At 40.5% G+C, this 20,415-nt stretch overlaps 1 long non-coding RNA gene across 1 annotated transcript; it reads right to left on the reverse strand.

Annotated features, from left to right (window-relative positions):
* Window positions 1-2,318, reverse strand: LOC140946843 (uncharacterized). The gene is made up of 3 exons (XR_012166869.1): window positions 2,248-2,318; window positions 651-915; window positions 1-352 (listed from the first exon to the last, which is right to left on the reverse strand). It is a non-coding gene; the product is annotated as an uncharacterized lncRNA (long non-coding RNA).
* Window positions 2,319-20,415: the final 18,097 nt, after the last annotated feature.

Consider the following 20,415-nt stretch of genomic DNA (forward strand, 5'->3'; position numbering starts at 1 on the left):
AACTCTTCATCAATGATAAATATACAGTGTACAGAAAGCATAAATAAAGATCAAGTATCTCTGACTTGTGCAATGCAAATTCAGTTACTTGAAGAAACTAGGCCGCAGTAATGTTCAGGCGAACGTTATTACCAAGGGGCTCTCCACCAGTACGTTCGTGGAGCTTTGTGAAAACACATGCACTGCGCAATCAATTTATGCAAACTCGCTGAAATGGTGACTTGTGACGAAGGAAAGATGATCTACATCACCCTCTAAAAATTGAAATTAAAAAACAGCGCTCCTAGCGGTAAGGAGATGCTGAACTGTTCAAGGAAGTTCTGTTCCTGGGGTCTTGCACCTCCGGCTCAGCCTAATAAATAAATGAATAAATAAATACTGAAATAAATCAGAATTGTAGATAAGTAACCCTGCTAATTTTTATAGCAAATTGGCGCTAAACTTCCCCGATCTGGTTTTATTATGTATGGGGCATTTTGCGACTCTGTTAGCTTCTATCCTTATTATTTGTGTGAAATTGTATGAAATTTGGGTGAAATGTATGGGGCTGTACGGAATCTCACCCTGACTGTTAAGATTCACACAATTGATTTTTACTGTGGTGCCTTTTCATAGCTTTATTGACAGGATATCATTTTTAATATACATACCCAGATTTGGAAGGCTAAACCAGCCATTTCTCTTAGTCTGTGGGATAACTGATTATTTGGGTCTCGTTTTTTTTGCTGCTGTCTCTTCCTTTTTCTTGGAAGAGTGAATCCTTCGGCGTGGTCTAACAGAACACAGCTTAGAAACAGCCATAAAGCAATGAAAATAAAGAGACGTTTGGAATCCATCGTTACTGTTTCTGGCCAGCAACTACTAGTTTGTAATTGACTTCACCAAGCAATCAGTTTTTCAGTGTAGACTGTGGACCTGAAAGTGAAGTAAATTTCATTAATCAACGGGGAGGGAAACAAATAAACAAGCAAAAAAAAAAAACAACAACACTATAAAATTCATCGAAAAAGGTGGCGAAGACTCAGTAGTATTTTACAAGCAGGATGCAAGAGGTCATTGTCTCTTAATTATCCCGTTGTTGCGGCGTTTTGTAGCAAAGAAAAAATATTGAACCGGTCGACATTGTCCTACGCCAGAAAACATGAAGCTTATCTGATATCATGGTCAACGCTTTTAGTCTTAGCCATTTGAAACTGGACGCGCGGTACACTGGGCAGAAGAGGTTTTTGCTCCATTGAGGATCGAAGAATGCTTCGGTGCGGCCGCGTCGACAGATCTTCGGCCAAAGTCCGAAGCCATGAATCTGTGGCGGGCAAAGCAACTGGAACCACGCATGGAAAGTCTCTGGTTTACCCATTGCAAAAGCGTGTCTGATATCTCCTTTAAAAGTAACTTTTCTTTCCCTCACCCAGTTAGTTTTAGATTAAGGCACCTTTCTATCATTTGATTAAGGTTTTTTGATTCGCTCGTTTTGACAAGAAAGACATTTGTTATGCTGGAAATGGAAACTTTGAGATGTATTTTGTTGTAAATTATGAGAGATCACGTTTGTTATAAAATAATGATTCATCTAATTTCAATCAGACTTCTTCAGTTCCTTTTACTGAACTGCTGCATAGCTTCTTAAAATCAAAGTTACAAATTTACAGCTATTAACCGACTGAGTGGCTTGTCCCTCATTTCAGTCATGGGGACCGGACAGTTCACTGGCTTTCACTTGCGTAAATTTATAATAATATATTAAGAAAGTTCTCTATCAGTTTGCAAGGTCCTAAATTTTTTAACTCTCTTATTTTTGAAATTCAAAATCCAAAATATCGCCTCCTTTAAAGGTGAAAGCATTTCTCTTATCACCACTGACTTTTCATGCATACTTCTGTTTATACTTCATGTTGTAATAATTAATTTGAGAAAGCCTTACTCCGGTAGTTTCCCTTGGGCTTCCTCGCCATTCATAAACTTTTAATATTTCGATATTTCTATTTTTTTTTGGTATAATTTCTAGCTAAACAATAAACTTGAATTTGAAACTTGAACTTAAGTTAAGGTGATCGCCTGGATTCGCGTATAATGCATGTTCCGGGCCGGGAGATTTGAGCAGACTGGTTTAAGCCGCTGCGAAGACACATGATTTTAAATAATCATTCCCTTGAAAATAAATACATAATACTTGTAAGGTTCTATAATATAATTTAAGCGCATAATAAATACGTCAGGAAAAATTCTTGAAGCATGCGTTAAACTTACCTCCTAATTTAAAATCGATGTTTCAGTTTCACTGATCGCAGTTGCAAAAACTCTCTCACACCTGCAATCTGTACTAAATGGTAGCAATATATATATCCTTTGTCTCTTTTTGCTATTTAGGTTATTTCCGAGTTATTTTCAGTATGTTGCGGGTTGCCTGCGTGGAGACGTCTCCTATTTCCTTTGTTGCACGTGGAAAAGGGACGTCAACACGATTAGCGACGGCGTTACGCAAACGTCCCTTTTCCGTGTGCAACAAAGGAAATAGGAGACGTCTGCAAGCAGGCAAGTTGCGGGTTATTTTCAAATTTTTGATGTGGTTGAAGAACTGGCGAGAACAGATTGTTCAATTTTTACGTTAACTCGGATAATCCTCCCACATAACTTGAAAATATTGGCATAATAAGCTAATCTGTTTCCTGTTCCTGTTAATACAAAACACTTCATCACAGAGAACGCTCTTTTTCACAACAAGAAAAGAAACTATATATGAAGTTTTCATTTTAAGCTATCTAAATATCATTAAGAAAATTATTGCTTACTAATTGTCAGTTTAAAATGCCCTTTTTTGGTTGTTGATTGACCGACATTCCTAAATAGCGTCCCCCCGAAAAGGGTGGGATTTAAACAGCCTCTTTCTCCCTTTTCTTCGCTCCGTCTTCTCGCTCTTTCTCGCCTTTTCTTTATCCCCCACTTGAGAGCCTTGTTACAGGCGATTATGTCTTTGATGTCAGTCAAAAATAACACAGAATTATGAAACTTGACAGAAATGTTTTTGTGGTCACAGAAGAGCAGCTTAGTCTAAGCTGAGCGACGTTCAGAGGCCCGGGGTAGGAAATTTTTTGACCTCTTATAATTTGCGTTTTTCCAAACTTTCAGGCTGTGATTTAAATGTCCAATATAGGCGAATTTCCCTGAAACGGAATTCTTGAAGACGTAGGCAAGTTCAAATAGACAAAAAAATTGTCGTCGCGTGTACACGTTCTCCATGAAAGATAAAACGTGGGATAATGAAATTTCACGTCGCTGTCGTGCAATTGGGAGTCCACTTGGTAGAGTTTCTCACAGTCAATCTCGCTTCACATTTCTGGTTCCGGTAGTAGGCGTAGAAAACATAACCTTGCACTTTACGCTCGAGAAAAATTTTGAGTCGACTCGTGGCCTAGCCTGCTCACAGCCCTCTGTTTTCCCGTAAGATCGTCGAGAACGAGCGCTTTGCGTTACGGATAGCCTCCCACGCAGACGTTCTAAGGGATTCGTCACGCTTTCAGACGAAACCGCAAGAACGTCTGCGTGGGAGGCTACGTTACGGGCTGCTATTGCATGAGTGTCAAAACTACTTAGGGGGCAGGGGCGGTTTGGGAGGAAGCGAGAAAAATAGAGGGACTGTAATAACATCACTGCTGTTCGCATTCAGGAGGCGTAACAGGAATTTCACGCCTTTTACCATTCATTAATTAAGAAACTCCGCTGGTAATGAAAACATGCCCGACACATTAGTATCTATTTCGCGTGTTTACAAATATCTCCTTTCGAAACAGCTATTCCTCCACTGAAATGAAATCAGCAAACATGCATAGGTGAAACATTTTCGGAATCAAAGCACTAAGCATGTTCGCTTCAACACAGATTAAAACGGTTAAACGCCCCGATAAAAAGCCACGCATTTCTGACAAGTCTTTTTTTCGTCGGCGTAGCGTTAGATTTCAGTTCGTTTAGCATAAACTGAGTTACAACATCCACCTGGCCGGGCTGCTTCAAACGTTTGTTGGCTTACGTGATTCATCCTCAGAATACCAACAATCCTTCGTGTTTTGGCGCAAGATGTGCCTTATGGTAGTATTATTGAATCGTACGTTTTACAGAAACGACGGCTTGTCCACGACTTGTGAGTGTCGGCAACTTAAACTAAACCCCATGTCATCGCAAATTAACATCTATTGTCTATAAATGATCCATCAGACACCTGCGTTGCTGGTACAACGCGCTCCTTGATCACGAGCTGCAGTGATGTAATTACAGTCCCTCTATTTTTCTTGCCCCCCTCCCCCTACAGCTATAATCACCGACGCCCGCCCCCCTCGGTACATTTGAAAATCAAGAGGGCCTCGACGATCTCACGAAAAAATAGGGGACTGTAAACAGTCTACTCATGGGCACGTCTATCTACTTAAGAGCCTTTTTACATGCTATGATGTCTGTCATGTTAGGAAAAAACTTCAATATCAAAATGCGAATCAACTTACGAAGCGCGTGACATATATATGTTTTTGGTATTTTTTTGGGCAGGGGATCATATAACAGGCAGGCAGGTCTTTCTTTACTACCTCTCGCGTAAAAGGCTGGACTGAAAACAATGTATGGTGGGTGAAGTGTGTTAACCTCAATAGTTTGGTCCGAATGACTCCTTAACCAGCAAATATCTTAATTCTACCAGTATGAAAGCCATGCAGTTGGCTTAGAATGTAAAGAAATTTATTTTTAGAAAGTGTATATCATTATTATATTCTAGGTTAGTTTGGCTCTTTTTAGCCTTGATGTTCAAAGGGTGTTAAAAGGATATTCGTGAGATAAACTGTTTACAACTTTAGTAAACATGGCTCTATGCATGGGTAAACAGTAACCCAAATACATGTAGGCATCCTATATGTAAATCAAGAGGATGCTTATTACTCCTAAAAATATAATTCGTGTCGTTTCCTTGCAAGCAAATTTTTTTTCGACGTGGTTTTTAGCATGTATGACTGAAGTCATTTGCGCCGCTAATCGTGACTTTTGAGTAGTGGCTAGTTTTATCATATAACCAGTACGGCCCCGCGCCCATTTTTTTCGGCAAACCGTATGAAAGAAGTCCCGTATGAGGGCCGTATGTGTCAAGTGATAATGCCGAAAAAACACATACGACCCCGCTAGAAGAGCGTACTGATCGATGCGGGTTGACACATTTTGTTATCCTATCAAGTCTAATTTTCTTTTTCAAAAGTGAGCGATAAAAGTGAACTTCCCGACAGCGAATTCTTAGAATTTGACTACCCAGGTCGACTGTCCGGGAGGAAACTTCTCTATCCTTGAGTACCAGTTAAGAATTCCGATTTACATTTTCTTTGTATTGAGTGACAAAAGAGCACTTTTGACCTTGAATTTTTCTGAATACTTGTACTTTGCAGCTGTAAACTCGTTCAAATTCACTTCACTGGCTTTCCAAATGAATGGCATGAAATCATTGGCTATTTGAAAAGTGCGCACAAAAAGGGGTAAATGCTGCCATGGACGCGTTTTCGCTCCGTTAGAAAAATTCAAAACACAACGGCCATATGATAAAATGCTTATTGACTGAGTTAGATCGGGCGAAAGTATTTGGCTCTCGATCAGGACGCAGGACCTCGCTTAGCCTCTCACGCAGGCGTTTTTAGGGGAGCTCGTGTTTCGTCCCTCCCCACAAACGCGTTTGTAGGGAGGGACGAAATACGAGCTCCCTTAAAAAGGCCTGCGTGGGAGACTAGACCTCGCTGCGCTCCCGCCTCGGTCCGTACGTCCTGAACTGGAGCCAAATATTTTTTCGTCCGGCCTTCCCACTCATTCAATAAGTAGTACATAGAGTATTCGCAAAACAAGCCAACTACGTGAATAATGTCTGTGGCGCCAACATCTTTGAACATCTAAAGACTACGCCGGAAAGCAACCTCTGCTAACAGCTTATGTCTTGGAAACGATCTGCAAGGAAAGTCCCACAGTTTAGACTTCACATGAATACATATGAGCCTCTCTTTGGGTGCCTGCCAACGTCGGTTTTCGTGACGCCTTTTCTATCGAATCGTCGGTTTTTTAAGGAAATCGCCACATATCAAGCATCGAATTGCAGGGTAATGAATGATACTGGAGAGCTCATGCAAACCACGACGACGAAAACGAGAAAATCAAAAAGAGGAAAAGTTTTAAAACCAGAAAGCGTTGCACACTTGTTTTTGTTGCCATCGAAAGACTAACGTTGTCAAACCTGAACTGAATAGATCGCGATCGTGGCTTTCATATCTAGGATTGTTGTTTCATCACTTTCGATTTATTTTCAACTTTTGTTTCCGACCGGACATGAAAAAGGCGGTAAATGGGGTCAGGAGACGGCGTTTAATTTATTTTTGGACAAATCCGTTAAGCCTTTATCATCAGCTGTATCATGCATGACAATGCTAATTTGTTTTCATTTCTGGATGAACTACTACAATAGACAATAAAGCAAAAACTGTTGTTAACGTATTGCTTGACATTAAGTCACTAAGTCACTAAGAAGAAATTAACCTCTATCAGTGGATAACACAATTGGTTTTCCCAATACTTATCCGATTAATTATCCAGTGGAGCGCTGTCATCGGTTTAAAACAACTAGCCCAGAGGTTTTATTTCTCGCGTGCAGGAAATTAGACTGCGTAGCAGGCGCTTGGAAGTAGTGGGCGAAAGAAAGAACGGGCGCGCGCGAGGGAGACACGCGTGTCTCCTTCTCCCCGCGCCCGTTTCTTCTTGTGCCCACTACTTCCAAGCTCCTGCTAGCAGGAAATCGACGGATGTGGGTCAGTCAGGCCAACATATAACGCTTACGAAGAGTCTCTTGCACCAAGGGTATAAGTTTCAGGAAGCGTAAAGGAATAACGAAATCGTTTATTTATTGTAACATAGTAAACCTGTGTACAACGGCCACTCTTTGCAGGAAGGCAACTGAACTTTGGGAAGTTGTCCGGTGACCGTAATATACAGGGTGACCGCTTCTTCAGGGCCGTTATATACAGGTTTGAGCGATGAACATTTAACTATAAGATGACATAAAATTACTAATCAACATGTAAGATTACACAGGGATTACCTAAATGAACATGACGAAGTAGATGCTATGATTTCCGGTGGGAGATTGTTCCATTGTGCAATTGTCTTAGGGTAAAAATGTTGTGCATTGTCTCTTTTGTAGCTGGAAACGGTGCATTACAGTGATTTGGAGGGTACTTTGCGTTAAGGGAGCCTGCCTAGCATAATACCCGGGCATAATAACATTATGAATATGGCATAACCAACCCAAAACGCTTCAAAACGACACAAGAACACATAATACAGCAAAAGTAAGTTTATTTTAATTCTTTTCTAGCACGATAAGCTATAAAGATAAGCTGATATTTTTTCTTTTTTTCCATTTAAACCCTATAAAACGGTACGTTATGCAATATTAGTAGATGTATTAATTTTAACATATATGCACTCACATACTGAGTTTGGGATGCCTGTGATTGAACTCAATTTTCAGTTCTTTCCGTGAGTGAAAAATAACTCCAATTGTATGGGTGAAGAAGCAATTTTATTGTAAGTATAATAATTTTACCAACTGTTCATCAATGATAAATATACAGTGTACATAAATAAATCATAAATATATCTTGTAATGCGTATTCAATTAACAAATACGGGACCCGGAACTATGATTCAATGAACGTCATAACTATAAATAAGGCCTCTCCACCAGGGACCTTTTTAACTTCATGGTCTTCATGTTGGGATTACACCTCTGTGCAACACTCGTTTGTGCCTCATACAGTAGCATCCAGTTAGGGAGGGTTTAAACACATCCACTCACAGGGCAAAATCGCTCAAATGGGTGACTTGTGATGAGGGAAAGATGATCAGCATCGCCCGGCTCCTAAGGGTTAGGAGATGCTGTACTGTGTAGTTTAAACTTTGGATTCAAAAAGTGTCTGTTCTGTTCCTGGGGCTTGTACCTCCTTCTCAGTCTAACAAATGAATAAATAAATAAATAAATAATAAATAAATAAATAAATAAATAGAAAAAGAAATAAATAATGAAATGAACAATGAAATGTAGATAAACACCTCTCGGCTTAATATCAGTTAATAACCAGCTTTTTTAACCTTCCCGATCTGCATAATTCCTCACATCTCAGCTGACATCTTCCTCAGCATCATTCATGCAATAATTGCTAAGAAAAGGTACTATTAAACGCTCGTTCAATGATACAAGTATGAGGAATAGTGCATTATCCTTACTTTGATTAACTAGAATACTTAAAATGCAGTTATGGAATGAATAACAAAAGTATGGCCAGATGAATGAACCTCACAAATTTTGCATTTTCCGATGTATGGGTGATGTTTCTTTTGACAGTATAACTTTACGGACTGCTAGCAACCTCGTCCCCAGGGCTTTTCCCTTGGCGGGAAAAGGCCCTGGCATCGTGTGGTCACGTGTCCTCTCGTACACCCTAAAATCCTGGATGTAATAAATTAGCGCTATGTGAGAAGCTAAATTATGCGTAACCTCACAGCGCGCGATTTTGGGCGACCTTTTAGGGTAGTTTCGAAAACGAAGCACTCGAAAACGAAGACCGAAGCACGAAGCACCCAAATCTCGAAAACGAAGCACCCAAAACTCGAAAACGAAGCACCCTCGATCGAAAACGAAGACCTCTAAATCTCGAAAACGAAGCACCCTAGATCGAAAACGAAGCACCCAAATCTCGAAAACGAAGACCCCAAAACTCGAAAACGAAGCACCTGAATCAGGTGGAGGCAGCGGATGCGTCCACACCTCCAAAGGTCCACAAAATCCATCCCAAGGTTTTATAAGAGCCTCCCAACTGTTTAACTGAATTTTTCTAGATAGGATATACTGTATTAATTTTATTATTGGTCTCGCTATACTTGATACATCTTACCTTAATATGCATTTTTTCGGTACACATACACGTTTATGTAGACTTCAAAACTGTCCGTCAGCAGATTTTGGCGTATTCAAGTACGCGTGAGCAGTAACACAAAAGGTCTGAAACGAGGCTGAAAACGGAGTGTGAGGCTCGCGCGTATTACTCTTACGCCACGCTTTACCGACTTCTTTACTGATTTTGAGAAAAAAACCGATTGTTTTGCAGTCTAACATATTGAATATGCAGGAGGTTACGCCCCCTCCCGATCGCAAAATTATCAAACTTCTAACATTTGTTCTCTTGTTTTCGCCGCTTCGATATCGTTAAGACTCGTAATGACGACGGCTACCACGTTTTCCCGCCAGAATGACGCTGGTTCGCGCGCGAGCACCACTTAGTTCTAAGAAAATCTCGTACTCGTCTTAAAATCTAAAGCCTGCGAATTTAACTGGCTTTTACTGGCAATACAGTAACATTCTAGAAATAGTTTGGGCGTTCTCGGTTTTCTGATCACGTCCAAAACATGGCCTCCCACCCGGCCTCCCACGCAGCGGCGGAAATGCATTTACAAGTTGAGCAGAATTGAACTGCATTCGATTCGTTATCGTACATAATTCCTGCTGTATTAGCATTGGTCTCGTGTTTATAAAGGACAGACCGGTGTCCAATTTTTGGGTGCTTCGTTTTCGATCTAGGGTGCTTCGTTTTCGAGTTTTGGGTGCTTCGTTTTCAAGATTTAGGGTGCTTCGTTTTCGAGTTTGGGTGCTTCGTTTTCGATCTAGGGTGCTTCGTTTTCGAGTTTTGGGTGCTTCGTTTTCGAGATTTGGGTGCTTCGTGCTTTGGTCTTCGTTTTCGAGTGCTTCGTTTTCGTGACGATTAACGAAAAGTTTTACAAGATTTCCTTTTTGTCACAGATACTGGCTATGGTATTATTTTGCTTTCCTCCGATTTCTATGAAGGGAACAGCGAGTAACATTTATAACAACGTTTATAGAGCGATATGAGTACATATAAATGACAAACAAGCTATCGTACATGCATAAAGTTTGTACTGGAAAAGTCCGTTTTCGCGACTTTTCTCATATTTTGTTTCATTTCTCGCGAGGTGGACCGCCGTACACAGCCTAGTTCTATTTACCTTAACTCTCAGCCATATCATAGCGACACGCGTTGGTTTAGACTTATCTTGTATGACCTGTATTTTTAAAAACTTCATTGACTTCTGCGATCAAACGACTGGCAACAAAGAAAGACTTTGGCCCATTCAAAATTCACAGAGCTGTAGTTGATTCCATTCGATCGGTCAATCTTTCCTTTAATATAAGGAAAATCCTTTGTTCATATCCTCGGAAGAGAAAAGATATAAGAGGTCTTCAAATGTTTCAGATCGGCGACCTGTCATCGTTCCTGGCTGGAGGGCTGACTTGCATCCGGTGCGGAGATTTGTTTGTTTCATGGTCGGGTTGTAGAGAAGACCAGACTCCATAAAGCATTTTGATGAACAATTCTATTTCAATAAAGTTCAATTTGTTTAAATTCGCTGTAGATCCTGTTTGACATTGGACAAAAACACTCTCCGCTTGATCGTACAGCAATTCCACAGTCACGATGAATTTCTGAAGTACCACTCGATAACAGCTTGTCTCAACTCTGAAACATTTGATATATTTTGTACGTGACAACGTAGAGCCGGTACGCCCTTTCATAAACTTTAAGTATTTAATTTGAATAATACGCAATTAAATGGATCTTAAGCTTTTGAATCGCACACACGCGAAAATATTGACATAGTTCGCGTTGCTATTAGAGCGGTTTTAACTTGACTGTCGAAAGGGATTGGTTTTGGTTTTGGTTTTGGTTTTACTACGCCCTTTGGTTGGCTAGTGTATTTACTTTGGTTTTGGTTTTACGACAGTCAAGTGAAAACCGCTTTATTTTCCATTTTTACTCCCTTCTGTCAGCGTGTCAGCGCAAAACCAGCGGGTTGCATATAAATTAGCTTCTCAGGAATATTTAGGCTATGCACGTGACCAGCCGATGGCAGGGCCTTTTCCCGCCCCACCCATTTTTTTAAGGGAAAAGCCCTGGGGACGAGGTTGGGACTTCTAGGAATCACATACTCTTTCAATTTTTCTAAGTTATAACCAAAAGAGACTGCCTGTGAAGAATAAAAATATTTGGCCAGATCTGTGAGATACCCAGATCTGTGAGGCTATAAAACCAGCCATTTCTCTTTTCCTGCCGGTAAGTGATTATTTGGGCCTCGTTTTTTTTGCTGCTGTCTCCTTCTTTTTCTTGGATTAATGAATCCTTCAGCGCGGTCTAACAGTTTGCAGCTTAAAAACAACCATAAAGCAATGAAAATAAAGAGACGTTTGGAATCCATCGTTATTGTTCTTGGTTTGTGACGTAGTGAGCAATCAGTCTATAGTAACCTGTGGGACCAAGTGTGGTAAATTAATGATTTTAAAAATCAAGTTCTTTTTCCTTGTAATTTACGGCCGTCGATAATACCCGGAACATTTGTTGGGCGAGTGAGGGTCCATGCAAATGACAGTAATGAGTGAAGGCTTGCTTCTAAATTCAAAATATGTTAAAATGGGTCGCGAGGAGGGGGTTTTCAAGCTTCACTCACACAGCTACCTCTTGTAATTGTTTTCAATGAGTTAATCATTTGGCGGTTAACTGTTTACGGTTCTGCGATGGTCTGAAATATTGGTGCAGTATGTCATGTCAAGCCAAGTCGGTAATTAAGTAACTCATGTCAAGCCAACAAATAGTTAGACTGTTCACATTCCTCTATTTTTCCGTAAGATCATCGAGATCGAGAGGTTTGCGTTACGGGCTGCCATCGTCCATGAGTGTCAAAACTACTTAGGGGCGGGGGCGGTTTGGGAGGAAGCGAGAAAAGCGTGACAGGAATTTCACGCCTTTTACCATTCAGTAATTAAGAAACTCCGCTGGTGATGAAAAACATACCAGACACATTTAGCATCGATTACGCGCGTCTACAAATACTTCCTTTCGAAACAGTCATTTTATAATGTTTCTGGGCCATTCCTTGAAATAAAATCGGCAAACATGCACAAGAAAACATTTTCCTAATAAAAAAACAAAACAAAAATCCTTCGTGTGTTTGCGCAAGATGTGCCTTATCGTATAAAAGCGTACGTTTAATGGAAACATCGACTTGTCAACGACTGATCAATGTCGACAACTTAAACTAAACCCGTTGTCAACGCAAATTAACATCTATTGTCTAATGACCAATCGTTGCTGGTACAACGCGCTCCGTGAACGCGAGCTGCAGTGATGTTATTACAGTCCCTCTATTTTTCTCGCCCCCATCCCTCAAAACTATAATCTCCGACGCCCGCCCCCTTGGCACATTTGAAAATCAAGATAGCCGTGACGGTAAGACGCGGTATATCTAAACGATCTCACGAAAAAATAGGGGACTGTGAACAGTCTAACAAACAGTTATATATAACCGACACGTGCTTACTTGAGGTGCTAAGCTTTCTTGAGTTTGACATGAATTACTTACAGACTAGGCTCTGTGAACTTAAAGGCACAGTGTCCCGATTATGCGCACGCGCGAGCGTCATCTGTTTTTTCTTCAAAAGACAATAGAACTGTCATATTGACTCGACAAGATTTCCTTCCGGACCGCACCGCCGACAGAGATTTGTTGTTTATATTCTCAAGTAATATTTTAGACTTTCAAAGAAGTCTTTCGTCTTATATAAAAATTTGGCTCGCGGTTCGAAGACTTATCGCGATTTTATCGCTAGCTGGGCCGCCTCGCGACCCGAAAATCTCGTTCCGCTCGCTTTAAAAACATATTTTCTAATTTGAAACTCGTGTCAGAGGTCAGTTGTTCCAAGTCTAGTAATATCTGCGTGATTTGCTCGCGTTCTAGCCTCAAACGTTTGAAAGACATAAATAAAAATGCAATCTCAACGCTATGAATCATCAGAAAGGTTAGTCAAAAATTATATCATGATTTCATGACACTAGTTTTTCTAAACATGTAACGCCTGTTTGTTTGATTTTGTCGGCCGTTAGGGAGATTCATTTAAAAAAGTTTACTAACGCGTCGTTGCAAAACATTCTGCTTCACGAAGCTCCCCTCCACAAGATCTCTTCAGTCACATCAATGTCTCAATGGTTTCTTTCTTACAGTCTTTATTGTTGCCGTTTCATTTCTGCGTATTCCTTTCACAATTATCTGAGCTTGTATGGAAGCTGGCAGAAGAAATAAGCCTTCAATCGGCATCAAAGTGTTTCCAATCTTTTGGTTCTCCGGCCAACGGCAATAAAAGGAACGCCAAAAAATCCAGATTTTGCCCAAATCGAAACTTGACAGGAACAATATATCATTGATCTGTAATCCTGAGAAGTTTTAGTGTCGTATTGAACCCGGTCAAGCGCGATGCAAACGGATTTTTCAAGGTTCTCTTACTCTCCTCGCATCTTTTGATTTCGCGACATCCTGTCCAAAAATCAAAGTTTGGTGCATGCGCAGTAACGGGATACTGTTCCTTTAAGAATAGCTAAGGGGCTCCTCTCTTTCGATTTTAGTTGACAATACTCACATTCGTAGTAGTTTCTATACTGTTTACAAATTCAGCCTGATATTTCAGACGTCTCCTCTAGTCGCAAGTGAAGTTTGCGACTCGTGGAGACGGCTGAAATTCAAGCTAGTTTACAGTCCCCTCTTTTTTCCCGCCTGGTTGAGGATGCCGATCGCCGCTGTGATTTAATTTGGGTATCCCCTGTGACGTTGCATTTTTTCCACTCTGTGTGCTGAAACGCTGTTCCCCCTATATTTCGAGCCCAAGGCTAATTTAACGAAGACCTTTAAAGGTTTGCTTATGCGACTTGTTATTTTTGAAAACACTATTTTTCAGTAATAAATTCCCTGAATATTACAGTATTTGTTTGTCACGTGTCCGGGTCAAAGGTGAATAGAAAGAAAAGGAGCCGTCCATCTTTGTTTGTTTGTTTGTTTGTTTGTTCCACCTTGCTAAATATATCATCATCTCGGAGCACTTGGTTCCGTCGTGTCAGTGTCCTGTCTGGGGTCTGAAACGGGCATAGGAAGTCTGTGTGGATCTCCATGATCACGGGGAATCACAACAGCCCCTCCCATAAAAGTTGTAGTTCCACACACACATGTTAGCAAATCATTCGAATTAGCACCAACTTCACTCTCACCAGTTCAGTCGTCAGAGGATACCCAAATCACTTTGACAGCGGCGATCACAATCTTCAACTTGGCGGAGGAAAATAGGGAGCTGTGATCTAGCTTGAATTTCAGCCATCTCCTCGAGTCGCAAACTTCACTTGCGACTCGGGAGACGGATACAATTCAGGCTAACTGATAACAGTTAGAAACTACCGCTGCGCTACCACTGCCACTTCAACTGATTCACGGCGAATGTGAATCTTATCTACTAAAGTCCAAAGCGACGAGCCCCTAAGCTCTTCTTACGGTCGCAAAGCCGTAAATGAATAACCGTTAAACCGCATGGCAAACATTTACAAAGGGTGGCTGTGTAAGAAACCCCCCTCCTCTCGACCCATTTTAATATATTTTGAATTTAGAAGCAAACCTTTACTCATTACTGTCATTTTCATGGACCCTCGCCCCACAAATTATTTGCGACAAAATATTGCTTTCTCATACCCGGAGATGATACGAGTTTCTTTTTCTTTATTTCTTTCTCTTTCGGTTTTTTGTTATTTTACGTTATTATTTATTTTTACAAAAATTATTTTTTTATTATTTAATTTAATGTTTTTTCATGAAAATTATTTCTATTTTTTCATGTTCCGGGATGTTCCGGGATGTTCCGGAATGTTCCGGCATATTCCGGAATGTTCCGTGTTCCCGGTTTTATCGACGTCCGTAATTTACGGCTAACCATCAGGCGGTATTCGCGCTAGCCTGCACCACAGACGAACTAAACTCTGTTACTAACCGAGATAAAAACACGTTTGCGATGCAGGCTCATTCGCGCTTTCCCCTCAAAAAGAACGCCAGCTGATCTCAGGTTAGTAACTAATCTCGTACCCAAATCTCACTAAATACCAAGTCCCCTTGCACTTCGCGAAGGTGACACACCCGATCGCTTGCTTTTCCAGTCGACTCACCCAAAAGAGCACGTTCAGACGGAACTTTGGTCGTTGTTTTGAAAGAATAAGTTCAATTGCGAATTTTACAGCGTCTAGTTGAAATACAATCTTAGCAAGCCCCAAACAAAAGAAAAATATATTTGGCAAAACGTTTCCCAAAACTATTTTCCTTATAAGCTTTCCTAAGCCTCGTTTTTTACGGTAAGATTCATTGCTGCCGAGCGACCGTAGGGAGCGAGCAGCATCATAATCAGGATTTAAGGGAAATATATAAGGGGCGACGAATTCTCGAATTCATCACTTTTTACCACAATGCATTGCATTTAACCACACTTTTCACCACAATGCATTACATTTAACCAGAGTGCATTGCGCCACGAACAACTCAAATAAAAACACGGGGAAGTTCGCATCGTTCGCTGCCCAGACTCAGAGTTTTCTTTGTAGCAAATTTTCTACAGCAAGGTTAGAGGTCTTACCAAATTTAAGACACGCAGGAGTCTTTCAGATGAGTACGATGGTTAACTTGGGGATTGGATTTCAATTCAAGAGCCTTTGACTCGTCCACGTGTTAAACCTGACGAGAAGATGAGCATTTGCTCTTCGACTCCGCAACACGGGGAATATACAAATTCCAGCCTGCTAAAAGGTGATGTGAAAGTGAGAAAATGTCATGCCATGCTATTCTTAAGAACCTGTATGAGCTGAAAATGGATGTGATTTTGACCATTCGCTTCAACATAACAGCGGAAATCGAGATAACAAAACATATGTTTTGTGTCCTACGTTGCAGACGAGGACGTGTATCGGCGTTTTGAAAAGCATAATTATGTTCTTTCATTCATTCATTGCTATGGAATATGCGTTTACATTGTTTTTTTTTTACCGTTAATAGCTCGATTAATGCGGCTGGCGATAATCTTGCCGGCGGAAGTTTCCTGGAAAAGGCATTAAATTAAAGACTTTTCCCATAATTAGGTATCAGTCTCTGTGGTGTGGTGGTTAGGTGTAGTCGTGTCGAGCCGATGATGCCGGGTTCGAGTCCTACCGAACTCTTTTCTTCCTTCTTTCATTTTTTTTCCGCTTTTTTTGTGTTGTCGTTTTCTATAAATATATAGCTAAATAACTGTCACTTAATAAAGTGCAATAAACAGCAAGAAAAGTATCGTGTTTCCAGAGAAAAGATAGTACACCGTATATTAAATACATGTATATGGAAAAACAATCTGAATTTCTATCTTTTCCTACAATTTACTGTGGGAAAACCAGAGTTGATAACTACTTTGATCATTTTCTAAACAACGTTCCCACGAGTTCTTTCTATAGACTGATAGTAATTATTCTAGTACTTTCCAACATGTAAATAGGACATTCAATGTCATTAAATGCCAGTATCAACAGAATGTGCCGCAGCATTACTATCTTTTAGATACCCTAGTTTTTAAATATACACGTTTTACAAAGTCTTCTTGTACTAGGCGAAGGCGACTCACCCGATCGCTCGCTTTTAATCACGCGACACACCCAACATAAAAGCACGTACAGAATACCCTGAACCATTTACATTTCATGAATTTGTTTTTCGGTAAAATAAAGCTCTATGTTCGTGAAAAATAATAGAGACCGTTCGTGCAATGGTGTTTTATTAAAAAAAAAAAAAACAAATAGGGGGGAACCGCGATGGACGCAACCAATCAACTAAAATTCATTTCGATTCCCTCATAAAAGATCATAAAAGTTATATAAAAGAAAAAGAAGGCTGCTTAGATTTCGACACTTACAATTAACGAGCAATACTCAACCCCTCTCTGTGAAGAACATTTCGGTTGATAGGGGTATAAACATTGTACGCTCACTCCCGAGCGCGCTAAATTAAATTTGGCTGGCATTTAGAAGGTTTTGGCGCGGATATGTTCGAGGCAGAAATAAATAAATTAAAAAGGAAACAAATCGAACACTGTGCTTACCTTCATGGAGTCTTACGATTAAGCAAGTCATTATAAAAACCAGAATTAATGTATCGCAAGGCAAACCTACTGATCTAAGGCTGAATTGGCCTCGCTTTTGAACCAATGTGACGAAGGAAGGCTGCCCATCTCCGGTTGTCAGAAGAGAAGCTTGAACTCTCCTAACCTGTCCGATCTGTTAAAATTTTCTTTCAAATACCAATCGCTTCTAAGGGAAATGATTTTGAATCAACACAGAAATTCTCGACCCGGATACGGCAAGAAAGAGCTCGCATATACTCCTTACAATGTTGGCTTGATCGTGCTGATCCAATCCAGAGAAGAGTTGAAAAGACCGCGTTCGACTTTATTTACATGTATTTACCCGCCTAGTATTGTTTTAACCATATTAACAGACAGTTGCGAAATTTAGAATTGTTTCCTCGCCTCTGTGAAAATAACTATCGATGACAGCCAGTCTGACCCCTGCTAAAATGCACGAGATCGAATGTAAAATTATAACAGGAAATTGAGCATAGCAACCGTCACTCAAGCTAATTAGTAAAGGGACTTAATGCGGCTCCTATCCTCGTCCCCAGGGCTTTTCCCTTAAAAAATGGGTGGGGCGGGAAAAAAAAGTCACCTATCGTTTCTATCTGATAAATATCTCTTAAAGCAGGGGCCCATGAAACAAAGCATTATATATTTCCGAAAAAGCCCTTGCTTGGAGCTTATAGCGCTTAAAGCACTCACTCGGCCGTCACTCGATGAAAACGCCTGGATATCAGAACCCACGCTTGTCAATTCGACCGGAGCAAAACACTGGCCAGGTTATCAACATGAAGTATATAAACAATCTTTGCGTCACTGAAGGTTTTGGCGGAACCCCGGGGGGGGGGGGGGGGGCACTTTAAGAATTTCTGGGTGGGGATGTGCCGCTGGGAGCCTGGAACCCTTAACCTTTACCAGAGCTAGTTCAGCTGAATTTTGCTACCCTATACTAGAGTAAACTCCCCAAATCCCCCTATCCTAGAGTAGCTGTGTACCTAGTCTAGATAAAATCTTCAACCAACTGATCAGTTTCCTGAAAAATGATACCCTATACTAGAGTAAACTCCCCAAATCCCCCTATCCTAGAGTAGCTGTGTAGCTAGTCTAGATAAAATCTTCAACCAACTGATCAGTTTCCTGAAAAATGATACCCTATTCTAGAGCCAAACGCTCTGATTTATATACCCTATCCTAGAGTAAACTGCTTGAAAACCATACCCTTCACAGCTGCACATACCTATATAGCCCATATATGGCAGTACCCCCCCCCCCCGGGGGCGGAACACTTTGATGTAAACGACCGAAAATACCACTGAGAAATTTTGCTCGAGTTTCGAGGACGATAAAGTTAAAAATGTTGCTGAAATGAAAACGCACTATATAAATGGAAGCAACCAAGAGGGAAAGCCTTGTTTTTGCACAGGGAGACTACGTAACTCAAATATTGGCAGCCGAGAGACGAGAACGTTATTTCGTTTGTCCCTGTCTCCTCTATTGAGCTCTTATTCACTTGGCGAAATTTAGATCGATATAAAAGAAAAACAGTCAATATTTAGTAATTGGCAGTAACTACAAAGCAATTGACCTGGCACACGTTACCATTATCGCGTGCACTAGAATGTTGACGGGTATATGGTATCCGTTTCTCGTCAGTACCAGCTGTCACTACTGATTAGAAAAAGTCTCCCTTTCTAGCTCGACTGGTTGGCAGGACGCAGTTCGATTGTACAGCCCAGTTTTCACTATGAAACTGAACAGAAAGCTTAAAGTTATTTTTAAATTAACTGCAAGCCCTTACCTTAACTCCTTTGCTGGACCAATTTTCCACTCAATGATTCAATTTGAAGCTCCCCCAGGTCTGAGCTGAATGGGAATACATGTAATTTTAGTGAATAAGAAACACTAAACATGATAAATATTTCACTTAAAAACTCAAAAATTGCTATTAATAAAGGTTATAAACCACGGCAAGGAATGTGGCAAGCTCAGTGCGAATTAACAAAGAAGGCATAATTTGCCCGCATTTTCTAACATTTACCGGGCGGAAAACTCTTCGTTATCCGATGCTTAGTTCGCTCCGGTTAATTCGAAAATTCGTTCAGACCGCTCACAACACATACAAATACAAAACTGGTGTACGATGTATCAGCTACACTAGAGTATTTCAATAAGAGAAACTTATCAACTGTGCTAATGTGAGACAACTATACTTATTTTGTCGGCCACTAGCAAAAAGTGAGTTAGTAAACAAGTAGTAGTAAGCACTTACCGTTACAAAACAATAGTAGGCTGTGATCCCCATAAAATGCGTAGGCTATCACTAACACAGCATTAAGTTTCTTTCTCCTATTATTTAAGCAATAGAAAACGTTTTTCCGTGTTTGCATAGCCTGATATAAACACGAGAGGGGTTGGGAGAATTCGAGACAGTTATGCAAACCCGAGACGAAGTCGAGGGTTTGCATAACTGTCGAGAATTCTCCCAACGCCTCGAGTGTTTATATCAGGCTATGCAAACACAGGAAAAAAGTTTTCTATTGCTTTTATAAAATAACTTTCCCGAGAAAAAAACGCAAAACTCTTTGTAAGGCACTGATTAAAAGAGAAATTCTTACCAGTCGCAAAATCTTGTCCACGAAGTCTTGCACGCGTAATCAGTTCTTGTTTTGCAAAAAGATGCTTTGCAAAATACGGATTTTTCTCGCTTAAAACGGTCAGCTTAAGCGAAGAAAAATGTACACACCTTCTTTGTAACGATTTTCCAAGTTTCAGCCGACGAAGGAATGGGTAAATAAAGTAAACTTTTTGAGTTTTGAACTGGAAAACTTTTTCAAATTTGTGCTTGCGTGATTAGCGCGCGAAAAACCAAACAACTTGACGCCACAACCATGTTTACATACTCTCATGCAAACACTGCTCTCGGCCAATCAGAGCACGCGTACTATCTTAGTTATTTTATAAACTGCAATAGACCAAGCTCGCAGCAAATAAAACTTGAAACAAAATAACGGTAGATCCATAAAAGACATATTTGGAAGAGTTTTGAAACTGTCTTGGATTACTTATTATTATGGTCATCGTAGAAATGTAATTATGTCGCGATATCTCAGTGTTTTCTCTGCTTCAACTTTGCCTGCGATCTTCAGGAGCCTTCTGAGGAAGGCTAATTTTGTTAGCCGAAACATTGGCCTATAATATATCAGCTCTTTGCCGTATAGTGCCAGCCCTGCTTTCAGTTTTGTTTTACTTTTCTATTGTTTTCCCTCTACCACCACCACTACCGCCACCAACACATTTCTATTGTTTTCCCTCCGCCTCCTCCTTGTTTGGTT

Source organism: Porites lutea, chromosome 8 (genome assembly GCF_958299795.1).
Source record: "Porites lutea chromosome 8, jaPorLute2.1, whole genome shotgun sequence".
Classification (NCBI taxonomy): Eukaryota; Metazoa; Cnidaria; class Anthozoa; order Scleractinia; family Poritidae; genus Porites; species Porites lutea.